This window comes from Notolepis coatsorum (genome assembly GCF_963971535.1).
Source record: "Notolepis coatsorum genome assembly, chromosome: 1".
Lineage (NCBI taxonomy): Eukaryota > Metazoa > Chordata > Actinopteri > Aulopiformes > Paralepididae > Notolepis > Notolepis coatsorum.
Genome location: NC_140165.1, coordinates 3,912,614 through 3,926,742, shown reverse-complemented (window position 1 = coordinate 3,926,742; position 14,129 = coordinate 3,912,614).

The window sequence follows — 14,129 nt, the reverse complement described above, 5'->3', positions numbered from 1 at the left end:
TTCATTACAACCACTGTATGCGCTACTGAAGAAGGACAGACCTTGGAAGTGGACAGCGGAATGTGACCAAGTGTTCAAAAAGGCGACAAACCAGCTGTTAGAGAGCACAGCGGTTGTGCATTATGACACCAAGAAGCCAATGAGGCTAGCATGCGATGCATCACCCTACGGGGTAGGTGCGGTGATATCGCACATCATGGAAAATGGAGAAGAAAAGCCCATTGCATTTGCATCACGCACCCTGACGGATGCAGAGCGTAATTATGCGCAAATTGAGAAAGAGGCTCTAGCCATCATTTTCGGAGTGAAGAAATTTCATAAATACCTCTATGGAAGAAAGTTCACCCTGATCACGGATCACAAGCCGCTCTTGGTGATCCTGGGCCCAAAGTCAGACATTCCTACCCTGGCTGCTCTGAGAATGCAGCGGTGGGCACTGATACTCATGGCGTATAATTATGACATTGAATATCGCAGATCTGCCGATCATGCCAACGCTGATGCGTTATCCAGGCTGCCGAGACGTGACAAGGACAAAACGGCTGAAGATAAAAACATCTTCTACTTCTCAGCAGTAGATGACCTCCCTGTGCATGCAAGAGACATAGCACGGAGCACTCGCAAAGATCCAGTGCTGAGCAAAGTCAGAGAGATCACTTTAAATGGTTGGCCAGACCACATTGAGGATGAGGCTCTCAGACCGTTCTTCATTAGGAGGACAGAGCTATCTGAAGAGCAAGGATGTGTTCTGTGGGGCAGGAGAGTTATTGTTCCTGCAGCGCACAGAGCCAAACTACCGAGTGATCTACACACTGGACACCCGGGGATCTGCCGTATGAAAGCATTCGCAAGATCGTATGTGTGGTGGCCCCACATGGATAATGACATTGAGAAAACAGTACAGCACTGTGGAGCGTGTCAGTCAGAGAGAACACTGCCCGCCGCAGCCCCGCTGCACTGTTGGCAGTGGCCAGCCCGTGTATGGCAGAGGACACACATAGACTTCTGTGAGAAAGACAAACAGTACTTCCTGGTCCTCGTTGACAGTCACTCAAAATGGCTCGAAGTTGTTCCCATGACAACCACTACAGCAGTGAAGAGTAAGACCATTGACGTGCTCCGGAACATATTTGCTTCTCAGGGCCTACCAGAAGAAGTCGTTTCAGATAATGGACCACAATTTACATCCTGTGAGTTCAAGCAGTTTCTGAGGAGCAACGGTATCAAACAGACACTGGTGCCAGCATACCACCCCGCCTCGAACGGGGCAGCGGAGAGGTCCGTACGAACCGTTAAAGCAGCACTCATGAAACAGGTTATTGGAGAAGAGGTTCTGCAGACCAAACTGTCACTACAACACAGACTGGCAAACTTCCTGTTGATGTACAGGAGCACACCGCACTCGGTGACAGGAGTCACACCAGCGGAGCTGTTCTTAAAACGTCAACCGAGAACCAGATTCAGTCTACTCAAACCAAGCCTGGCGAGAACAGTTGAAGAGAAACAACTAAAGCAAAAGACCTACCATGACAAAACAACAACAAAGCTGAGAGACCTACAGCCAGGTGACCAAGTGCGTGTAAAAAAACTTCCGTGAGGGAAAGGAAAAGTGGTTAAGAGCAACAGTGGTAAAGCACCTCGGACCAGTCGGGTACCTGATCGACGATGGCGGGAGACAGCGCTCAGTCCATATTGACCACTTACTGTTCTCCAGAGAAGAAACACCATACCAACACACCAGTGAAAATGTGACACAGACTCTGGATTGCACAGAGCCGTCTGTCAGACCAACCACTAAAGAGACTCAGATCACCAGGGAGTCCACACCAGGACGCGTGAATATTAAAGGCAACCAACTTGTGTTCGGCTTTTCTCTGATTGGCCGCGCCCCCCCGCCCCCACGCGCAGGCAAGCGCAGCCGTCCCAAATGAAATCCAAAGAGCAAGCGCGGCAGCGCGGGCGCCCAACTGTTGGGCTGCTGTTCCAACGCACTTGTGTTGGGCTGCGGTAGCAGTGGAGCGCTGCTGACTGATTATTATGTTTCGCGTTTTTAACAACCAAAGTTAGATTCACTCGTCACTGTACATGTATAAACAAAGCCCATACAGTTATGAAATAATAAACACTGACTATCTGACTCTTACTAATAAACACTGTGTTAGGACTATAAACACTGTTAGGACTATCTGACTCTTAATAATAAACACTGTTACAGACTAGTGTTAGGACTATCTCGATTCACGCGTCACTACTGTAACTAGAAACTCTGGGTGTCACTGTACATCAGTAACGTTATTTCGCGTTTTTAACGTCAGCGGGGCGATGCGGTGGTTAGTCTCCGGCTTCCGTGCACCGCCGCCGGCTCTACTCGGTCCAGCTCCAGCAGCAGCGACCGTGCTCCGTTGTAGAACGAAGCCCTTCAATGACAGAGCTCTCATATTTTGCGAATGCATAAACTATATCTTAAATTATGGCTATGTGTCTAATATGGCTGTCGCTTATCAATGACTTCGCGACAGCCATATTAGACACATCGCCATAATTTAAGATATAGTTTATGCATTCGCAAATATGAGAGCTCTGTCATTGAAGTGGGTGGTGGCAGCTTAATAACAGTAGCGATTTTTATTGTTTTGTCATGACCAAACATAATCCCAACATAGATAGGAGGTGTACTGTATGTCAAATGTCAGTCATGTGGTGGAAGTGTTTAGTACAGTCACACAACATAACACCGCTGTAGTACAGTCACACAACAGAACACCGCTGGTTCGACCAGCGCTTTTGCCGCGTCTCTCTTTGCGCGAGGGCGTGTGCTAGTGGATTGATTGATTGGCCGTGTGGCCAATCAGAGAAACGCTGAACGAAAAGCTGAACACAAGTTGGTTGCCTTTAATATTCACGCCACCAGGACCAGCTCACACTCCGAGGAGGCCTGCAAATGACAGCCCTGAACCGCCACCACCACCGCAGCTGCAGCAAAGCCCAACACAGCATAAACCATTGCAGAGTACAGCTCAACCCAGAGACACTCTGCCGACACCTGTTAAAGCAAGCAGTCCTACCCTGCGCCGGTACCCGCAAAGAGCGCACAGGACACCAGCAAGGTTCAAGAATGATTAGATGAGACTCAAGCGGGTTAAAGAGAAACTAATGTTCTTTGGTATTAGTGATGTTATGTTCTGGGAATGTTTTAATAGAACAAAAGGCACTTTAAAGATACGGGGGTTGTTATAACGTATTAAGTTATGCCAGTAATTGTTGAAGTGATTTTGGTTATGGGGATAACAAAGGAAAAGAAAAACGAAACAGTACGAGTTTGTATTTACAGGGAAGGAGTGTAATGTATTGGATATTACATATAGCCTATAGCTAGAGTGTCAGCACCATCTACTGGCCACTATTATCATGCCCTGTATTACGTGCAGTCTAGACCCATTAAACCAGCTATAAAGCACGTATCTGTCTCCGGAGTATTCTTATAGATCATAAGAACCCTAATATGTTACATTACTATTGCACTTTACTGCTACATTTGCACTCTGGTTTGATGGCAAATTTATTTTCGAGTACAGTACTACTGTGTCCACCTGCTCAGTTCTCTTTCTTCTCCCTCTTCTCTTTACCTTGAAGTAGCAGGTGCTACAGTAATGTTTATGCTCAAGTGAAAATAAACCAAGCCAAAAAGGCTAAAGATCGATTTAAAATTATTAAAAAGATATTAAATTAAGCCAAAGTGCATTTATTAAAATGTCAATTTAAGACAAAAGGTGAACATAAAAGCGTTTAGACTATTTTGAAAGTATCCAGAGTTGGGGCTGATCTAATAATAATTAATCTCCATCCCCAGAAGGAAATAATTCAAAGTAAAAACAAAAGCTGCTTAAAAAATGTAATGTGTAGGGAAGAGAAAGATGTGTTGCATGCCAGCCTCTTTATACTCTGGGGGTGAGGGGGGACTGATTTGCCATTGGGAACACCTGTTATTGTTTGTTATGATCAATTAAGTGGGAGCACGTAACAATATATATATACACTTACACACATATATATTACAAAACAAACAGAATTCAAAACATTGCTTTTAGGGATGGGTACCGAATTCGGTACTTTTGAGGTACCGAACCGAAACACGTCGGTACTACCGAGTATCGAATCAAGTGAGAAACCGAAAAAAAAATAATAAAAAAAATAAAAAAAAATATTTTTTATTAATTTTCTTTTTTACTTTTTTTTTTTTTTTTTTTAACTTTTTTCTTTTCATGTCAACGTTCACACGCACAATATATGCTTACCTAGGATTTGACTTGATTCAACAACAAAGCAGTCGGAGCAATGACAAGCCGAAAACTGTCGAAATTGTAGTTATTTGAAGTTTGGATTTTTTTTTACGACTGAGGTAGGTAAATTAAATTTCGACAGTTTTCGGCTTGTCATTGCTCCGACTGCTTTGTTGTTGAATCAAGTCAAATCCTAGGTAAGCATATATTGTGCGTGTGAACGTTGACATGAAAAGAAAAAAGTAAAAAAAAAAAAAAAAAAAAGTTAAAAAAAAAAATTAATACATTTTTTTTTTTTTTTTTTTTAAGTACCGAAAAAAGGTACCGTTGGGTACCGGTATCGATTCACAGGTACCGGTACCGGTATCGGTTCAAATGTGAAAGGTACCCATCCCTAATTGCTTTACATCGACACAAAGCAAGTTTGTTTTGCAGTCTCTGTTTCAGTATATCTTTTATTAAACTGAGGTTACAGCAGTGCGCATGTCAACACATCACATCCGGTCAAGCACCACTAGGTGTCCCTCTAACACAGGCTATAAACATATGCCTGTAACATCTCCTTTCCTTTAGCTGTTTGAAAATAATGATATGCTTGCATCTTGTTTATCAATCACAACTTCAAATGACATTCTAACATAACATTGCCCAACTGTTTCCTTTTTTTCTCTTTTTTTTTTTTCAAAGTCCAGTCATCATAATAACATTACTTCGATGACATTCTAACATAACATTGCCCAACTTTACTCTCAAAAAAAATTACAAGTCCAGTCGTTGTGGTGGCCGTGACAGGCGGCCACTCCGTGAGTAGACACCATGGCCTGCCGTGTCAGTACCCCTTGTCGTCACGCCCGTCACCGGTGTCCTCGGTGCGTGTGGCGTGCAGGGATGTTCCTCGCCACCTACCTCCCCTTGACTTGGGACAATCTGCGTCCCGGCAGAGGCTGTCACTCCAGTGACATGAGCTTGGTCAGGACTGCTTTGCTCCGGCCGTAGTATGTCCGACTGTTGTGCTTGGGCTGAGCGCTCCGCAACACGCAGATCCACTCGGTTGCGTCTGTAGTGTGTGCCGTCCACATCCACCACAAATGAGCGAGGAGCGACCCTCTGGAGGCATTGGCCCAGGCGCCACCTCCCTGTGCGATCACCGGGCAGAGGCTTCATCCTTATGTGATCTCCAACATTAAGCTCTGGAAGGTCCCTGGCAGCCGTGTCGTAGAATGATTTTGCGATCCGCCTTTTCCACCGCAGCTTCTCTGCTACTCCGTCCACCACCCGTGGTAGAAGCAGGCTGTCTGTGACCGGCAGTGAAGTCTTGAGCCTGCGTGCCATTAAGCGCTGGGCCGGGCTGCTGTCCATCCCCTCGGTGGGTGTGTTACGCCAGTGAAGGATGGCCAACCATGTATCCGTGCCATCCAATTTTGCCCGCTTACAGAGTGATTTGACAATCTTAACGGCCGACTCCGCCTTGCCGTTGGATTGAGGATGTCGGGGTGAAGACGTGACATGGGAAAACCCCCAGGTCGCTGCAAACCTCCTGAACCGCTCGCACGCAAACTGTGGGCCATTATCTGAGATCACCCTGTCTGGCTGTCCATAACGTGCAAACTGAGCTTTGCATCGTGTGATGAGTGTGTCAGCAGACAGATCCGGCAGATGATCGATTTCCCAGAAGTCTGAGTATTGATCTACAATGATAAGATAGTCCTTTCCCGCATATGAGAAAACGTCCATGCTTACTGCTTGCCACGGGCGTGCTGGTATGTCATGCGACATCATAGATTCCTTCTGCTGGACTTGTGCATACTCGTTGCATGCGGAGCAGTTTGCCACAAAGTCCTTTATTTCCGCTCTCATGTTTGGCCAGAAAAGGGTATCCCTGGCACGCCTGTAACATGCCTCCCCACCAATGTGGCTAGTGTGTATGCGTTTGAGCAGTTCAGACCTCATGGCTTTTGGTATAATGACACACTGTCCCCTGTATAACACTCCATCTTGAACACTCAGCTCGTCTCTGAAGGGCCAGTATTCCCGCACTGCCAGTGGGGTGTCCTCTTTAAAGTCTGGCCAGCCACTGAGAATCACAGACGCCAGCTCCTGGAGCACATCATCCGTCTCTGTGTGCTGCACAATCTGGCCAAATCTAAAAGCCGTAACATTCAGGTGCTGCGCCTGGTCCAGTTGTGAATACTCTGCCTGGGTGCTGTCCACAGCGCACACAGCATGCTGCAGGTACGGGGTGTCAGACCCATGGCACGGCAGGGTGGCCCTGCTCAGGGTGTCGCTGACATACATCTCGGGGCCAGGCTTGTAGACCACATCAAGATTATAGTTCTGCAGCTGCAGCAACATACCCTGGAGACGTTTCGGTGCACTCAGGAGGGGCTTCTTGAATATTGTGATCAGCGGCTTATGGTCAGTCTCTGCGGTGATAGTGTTCCTGCCATATAGGTACTGGTGGAATCTCTGGCAGGCGAAGACTATGCTCAGACACTCTTTCTCGATCTGAGCGTAGTTTTGCTCTGTCTGCGTCAGTGCCCTCGAGGCGAAAGCCACGGGCTGTCCCCCTTGCAACAAACAGCCCCCCAGCCCGGTCATGCTGGCGTCGCTCTGGATCGTAACAGGCTTTGTGATGTCATAATATTTGAGTACAGGTGTGCTGGTGACCATTCGCTTCACTTCACGCACCGCATCTTCGTGTTTTGGCAACCAATGCCACATGACGTCTTTATCCAAGAGCCTGCGGAGCGGCTCACAGACCTCAGAGAGTTTTGGCAGAAACCTTGCTAGATACGTCACAAATCCAATAAAGCGCTGTACCGCTTTCACGTCTGTGGGCATCGGCATTTCCAGCACGGCATGTGTTTTCTCTGGGTCAATTTTCAGTCCCTCCGCAGACAGTATGTGGCCGTGGAAGTGTACGGCCTTGAGTTTGAATTGCAGCTTGCGCTCACTCAGCCTGAGTCCCACTGCTCTGCATCGTTCCATGAGAGCACTCAAGTTTTTGTCGTGGTCCAGTTCGGCTTCGGCATCCGTATCGCCACATCCGACCACCAGGATGTCATCAGCGATCGGTTCGATACCGGCCAAGCCCGTTAGCAGCTCATGTTGTTTGCGCTGATATATCTCAGGCGCAACAGAGACTCCGAAAGGGAGCTTGAGCCATCTCATCCGACCCCACGGCGTCCAAAAGGTCGTCAGACGGCTGCTCTCGTCGTCAAGTTTGCACTGTAAAAAGGCATCGCGAGCATCCGCCAGTGTGAAGAGGCGGGCCTTTGGTAACTTGTACAACACATCTTCCAGTGTAGGCATATGGTAGTGAGACCTCCGCAGCGCTTGGTTGAGAGGCTTCGGGTCGATACAAATCCTTATTTTATCTGGCTTTGCCACCGTCACCATGTTACTTATCCATGGTGTGGGCTCAGTCACAGGCGTGATGTTGCCGACCCTGACATGTCTGTCAAGTTCCTCCTTGACTCTCTCTTTCAGAGCCACTGGGACATTCCTTGGTGCGCACTGCACCGGCACCACTTCAGGATCCAGCTCAAAGTGTATCACTCCCGGGACCGACTCGATTGGGTCATTAAAAACATCATGATAGTCTCTCAGCAGCTGCACTTTTGTGAGGGGCATAGGTGGACTTATATCAACTTTATTAAGTTCATCCGGAACCGTGAAGCTCACGAGGCCCAGACGTTCGCACGTGCTCCCCCCGAGAAGAGGCTTCTGCTCGGTGTCGACTACCTCAAATGTGAGATTGTGCTTTTCTCCACGGATGACACATTCAGTGTGAAATTTTCCCAGTGATGGCATGATTTCCCCAGAGTATAGTTTCAACCTGGCCGTGCTCTGGTGTAGCGCCGCTCTGGGTGACAGCTTCTCTTTAATCCTGCGGCCCATGACATTGCAGGTAGAGCCTGTGTCCAGCTGGCACTGCTGCTTTTTTTTATTTAGGCTTAGATTCACAAACCACTTGCGCCCCTGCTGGGCCTTTGCAGTATTTACACATTCAGTGACTTGAAACAGTCTATCATCTGTATCTGAGTATTCCCCCTTCTTGTCATCATCTTCAAGCACATTTATCTTTTTTACTCTGTCAGACCTGCTACCAGCCTGGCATACCTTGGCAAAGTGATTTGCTATGCCACATATCCGGCAGGTTTTACTATAGGCTGGGCACTGCTCTCTGCCCCGTTTGTGGCTCCCCCCACAATATTTACAGCTCCACTGGGGCTCCCTCTCCGCTGGCGCCGCCCTCCTTTGAAATGCGCGCCTCTCGCTCTGTCTGTCAGCGGCATTCACACTGTCTGTCTGCGCTGGCGGGGCCATCACCCTTATATGTCTCTCGGTCAGTTCAGCGAGCCGACAGATTTCAGTCGCCGCTAGTAACGTTAACTCACGTTCCCGCAGTAAGCGCCTCCTGGTGCCTTCATTTGCGACACCCAACACGAGCCTGTCCCGAATCAGCTCGTCCTTCAGTGCGCGGTATTCACATGCTGACGCTCTCTCCTTTAGCCTCGTCAGGAAACAGTCTATTGGCTCATCAGTCTCCTGTTTGCAACATCCAAACATGTATCTTTCATAGATCACATTCTTCGCAGGCTTGAAATGATCCCTCAATGCGCGCAAAATATCAGCTGGGTCCTTGCGTTGATCATCCGTCAACGCGAGGCTGTGTGTATAAACATGACGGCACTCACTTCCCATTAGCCGTCTCAGCGTGGCTGCTTGAACTGGCTTCGGCTTTTCATTCAGACCGGTAGCTAGCAAAAAATCATCAAACTCTGCCCTGAAAACATCCCAGTTCTTAGCCAAATCCCCAGACATGCGCATGCCCTCGGGCGCTGGGATGCTGTTGCTCGCCATGGCGTGGTTTTATTCCTTATACGTTTATTTCTTTCGGAGCTCCCGCTTCTGACACCATGTTTCAGTATATCTTTTATTAAACTGAGGTTACAGCAGTGCGCATGTCAACACATCACATCCGGTCAAGCACCACTAGGTGTCCCTCTAACACAGGCTATAAACATATGCCTGTAACAGTCTCCTATTTCGCCGGCAGAGGGCATTGAAACGAACCTTTGAATGAATGAATCTATGGTCAATACATTTGGTGAAGTGGTTCATTACTGGTTCAGTGCTTCATTTGGCCATCACTACCTAGCAGCAGTTGAAAACAACAAAAAATAAAACAGCACTAGAGAAAACCCTAGACGCATGAGCTCGGGACACTCCTCTACTAGTGAGGGGAAACATGAAATGGACAACAACAAGCATCTGAACACAGTAGTCAACCAAGCCTACTTGAAGGCCCTGCACACCTGACACCAATCAGGTGGCCATCAAGCCCACACACCTGCCAGGCCGCATGGCAATTACCTGGTGTTAAGAGCACACTCAAATGAAACCCACATAAACCCCGTGATCCATCACAGAGGAGGAGTACACACAGAGACTCGCTGCCCTGGAAGAGTACAGTAACTGAAGATGGTCTGTTAACATAGTGTTGTAGCCTCAGCAGAGTTTAAACACTATCACACTGTCTTACTTCCCTCATCAAGCACTACTAGCCTAGCATCTGAGTTGTTTGAATGGTTTAAAAAAGAAAAAATGATGACTAAGTAAGTATAAAGCACCTTTCATACATGTCATGTAGCTCAAAGTGCTGTACACAAACATAGGCATATATAACTATAAAAGCAATAAAGTCAGTGATCAGTTATTTGTTTAAAGCACCCAAAAAGGCTAAAGAGTTAATCGTCTGACAACATCGATTCCTTTCCTCCGAATGCAACGCAAGATAAGCTACAATCATTATCTTAACACTTACAGTATGTCTGCAATTTCTACATTGCACTACTTTTATTTTATTTTTATACCCATTCTTATGGCTGCACTGTATGCATTGCTTTAATTCTGTCAACTGTATGCAAAAATTACTATGTTCATTTTATGCTATTTGCTGTGAAGCACATGAGCTGCAATCCATGTATGAAAGGTAGTTATCATTATTAGTATTATATCTCCAGTGATTCGGACATTATCTGATAAATCATTAAAGTAAAGTTGATCCGAAAGATGAATCAGATCGTGATGAGACATGTTTTCTCATACTAAACTACTGTCTGTCTACCCACCTGGTCTACATCTAACATCACCACAATAACACTGCTTATTTCTCTATACAAACAATCATCAAAACACTAGATACAAAAACATCTTTCCATTGTGCAATTTTACAAAAATATAGACTATTAAGTTGAGAACCTTGTGGTGCTGGAAGGGAAGTCACCAGAGGGACAGGCAGAGGACGGCGAAATCCCGCTTAGAAAGAGCCCGTATTCTTTTATAAAACAGCGCCCCCAAGTGGAATAATAAAATCCCACAGAACATTAAGAGTCCCATTTCATGGAATTGGTTGGACAGATAATCAAAGATGTGAACACTGGTGATGTATATATATAATATATATATATATACTATGTCTATGTGGGGATAGAACTGTGTATATTTCAAGGGTTAAATGCTGCATGTTATTGCTAATGTGTTTGTACTTGTAATCTTTTTTGTACTAGGTAGGAGGTAGGTAAGTAACTAGCCCGGCATCAGCCTTCTTTACCTGGTTGCGGTATCGCCCTCGGCCTCGCCTCCTTCCTCGGTGTGGCGTCACGTACGCCCTCGGCGTCTCTACAATTCGTAGCCGCATTTCTGCAGACCCCTCTCTGATTGGTTGAACTCCATTTTTGCAGACCCCTCCCATTTCTGCAGACCCCTCTCTGATTGGTTGAGCGAAGCCCCTCTCTGATTGGCCCCCCGCATGAGCCGAGACAAGCTCCTCTAGCCAGGAGTCGAAACTCCGTTAACTCCAGAGAGAGAGGCTGAACGCAATTTATACGCATGGAAGTATTGATTACGCCATAACGAATCATTAAAAAAATATACCGTTAACTGGAATATGTTGTGTGTGCCTTTACACATGTTGGATAGGATTATGTAATTGGTTTGTATAGCGTCGCGTATAACGTTATTTCGCGTGACTTCACGGTTTATTCACATTTCACAACACAGCCAGCGGTCAACTTGTTTACACTCCCCACTTACTGTACAATGTAACATTTAGATTAACCCAGTTGTCTATCTGTATGTCATATGTTACGATGAATTGAAAATGGGGGACCCTGATGTAAACAAGACGAAAGTCTTTCTCTGGGGTCTGCATTCCCTTAACAATTGTATGTATTGAGCTGTACTGTGTACTGTACCCATTCTGCAATCTGTTAATAAAGTTTTCAATCAATTCAATCAATCAATAACTAGACAGTTACAATATAACATTTAGATTAATTAACCCAGTTAATGCCTTAAGAGAGAGAGGCTGGTGGTCAAGTCAAGTCAAGAGTTATTTGTCACAAGTTGTTTATTAGCCTAGACATTTTCAATTCATCATCTTGTTTACATCAGGGTCCCCCATGTTCAATTCATGATAACATATATGACATACAGGTAGACAGATGGACAGTACTGCTACATTTAGACATTTATGACATACCAGATTTTGAACTTGTGGTAGGCCTAGACATTTTCAATTCATCGTCTTGTTTACATCAGGGTCCCCCATGTTCAATTCATGATAACATATATGACATACAGGTAGACAGATGGACAGTACTGCTACATCTAGACATTTATGACATACCAGATTTTGAACTTGTGGTAGGCCTAGACATTTTCAATTCATCGTCTTGTTTACATCAGGGTCCCCCATGTTCAATTCATGATAACATATATGACATATATGTATGGGCCACTCTCCAGGTGACCTGCATCGACCTTGCCCACACCAGGATCTCCTCCTCAGACTGGTGAGTCATTCGCACAGTGGCCTCAAAAGAGGTATGGTCAACGCAGGTCCAGGATGGGTTCACCGCACGTCTGTACGTGCAGACATGATATGTGTAACCCTTCGGTAAAAGTCCTTCAACACACAAGCAACAAGATGTTATTTTTTTGAAAGCCAGTAAATACTGACAAAAAAAAGCATAGACACTTAGAAGAAGCAATGTATAGTCCCCCCCACCCACCCAACCTCCTCCAATGTACAGCTTCTACGTCAAATGTATAGCCTTTCTTTTCTGGACTCTTTTTGTATCACAAACAGTACTGTATTTGTAAATCTGGTATGTCATAAATGTCTAGATGTAGCAGTACTGTCCATCTGTCTACCTGTATGTCATATATGTTATCATGAATTGAACATGGGGGACCCTGATGTAAACAAGACGATGAATTGAAAATGTCTAGGCCTACCACAAGTTCAAAATCTGGTATGTCATAAATGTCTAAATGTAGCAGTACTGTCCATCTGTCTACCTGTATGTCATATATGTTATCATGAATTGAACATGGGGGACCCTGATGTAAACAAGATGATGAATTGAAAATTTCTAGGCTAATAAACAACTTGTGACAAATAACTCTTGACTTGACTTGACCACCAGCCTCTCTCTCTTAAGGCATTAACTGGGTTAATTAATCTAAATGTTATATTGTAACTGTCTAGTTATTGATTGATTGAATTGATTGAAAACTTTATTAACAGATTGCAGAATGGGTACAGTACACAGTACAGCTCAATACATACAATTGTTAAGGGAATGCAGACCCCAGAGAAAGACTTTCGTCTTGTTTACATCAGGGTCCCCCATTTTCAATTCATCGTAACATATGACATACAGATAGACAACTGGGTTAATCTAAATGTTACATTGTACAGTAAGTGGGGAGTGTAAACAAGTTGACCGCTGGCTGTGTTGTGAAATGTGAATAAACCGTGAAGTCACGCGAAATAACGTTATACGCGACGCTATACAAACCAATTACATAATCCTATCCAACATGTGTAAAGGCACACACAACATATTCCAGTTAACGGTATATTTTTTTAATGATTCGTTATGGCGTAATCAATACTTCCATGCGTATAAATTGCGTTCAGCCTCTCTCTCTGGAGTTAACGGAGTTTCGACTCCTGGCTAGAGGAGCTTGTCTCGGCTCATGCGGGGGGCCAATCAGAGAGGGGCTTCGCTCAACCAATCAGAGAGGGGTCTGCAGAAATGGGAGGGGTCTGCAAAAATGGAGTTCAACCAATCAGAGAGGGGTCTGCAGAAATGCGGCTACGAATTGTAGAGACGCGTCCCCTCGTCTCTCCTCCTCGCGCCTAGCTCGGGGCTCGTGAGGGGCCTCGGTGTGGCGTCACGTGTCCAGTCGTCTTCTCCTCTCGCCTAGCGCGGGGCTCGTGAGGGCATGTCCGGGCCACGCGGGCCATATGGCCCTTTTTGCCGCACGTGTAGCAGCAGTCAACGTCGGCTAGGTCCCATCTTCTTCTCCCGTCCATGTCCTCGACGTTGTTGCCCCGCTGGTCCTCATGTCATGACTCATGACGTTGTCTTCGTCCACGTCCCTTCGCCTTGTATTTATCAGTTACTCTCATAACTTCGGAGTTTGGTTCTAATAAAACTCCACGAACGTTAGAGAGGGCCCGGCCGCCATCGGTCTGGGTGACGTGACGTGCACGACAAACTGTTTGAACGAGTCCGGCGGTAACCCCTTCTTCATCAACACTATTTTCTTCGGCCCTTCTCAAAGACGTGAATATAGTCTCTGCTCGAATAACGTAGTTAGTTAGTCCGTCCCCGTCTCGTTGCTTGCTTTGTGGAGGGAGGAGAGTTCACAGTACAGACTCACGACACGTGGTTCGTCTCTGCCCGCGTGCTGCTGCTCACAGAGTAATAGTTCCATCCGGACCATCCCGTGTCGCGTCTCTCATTAGACTAGAGATACTTTTATTAT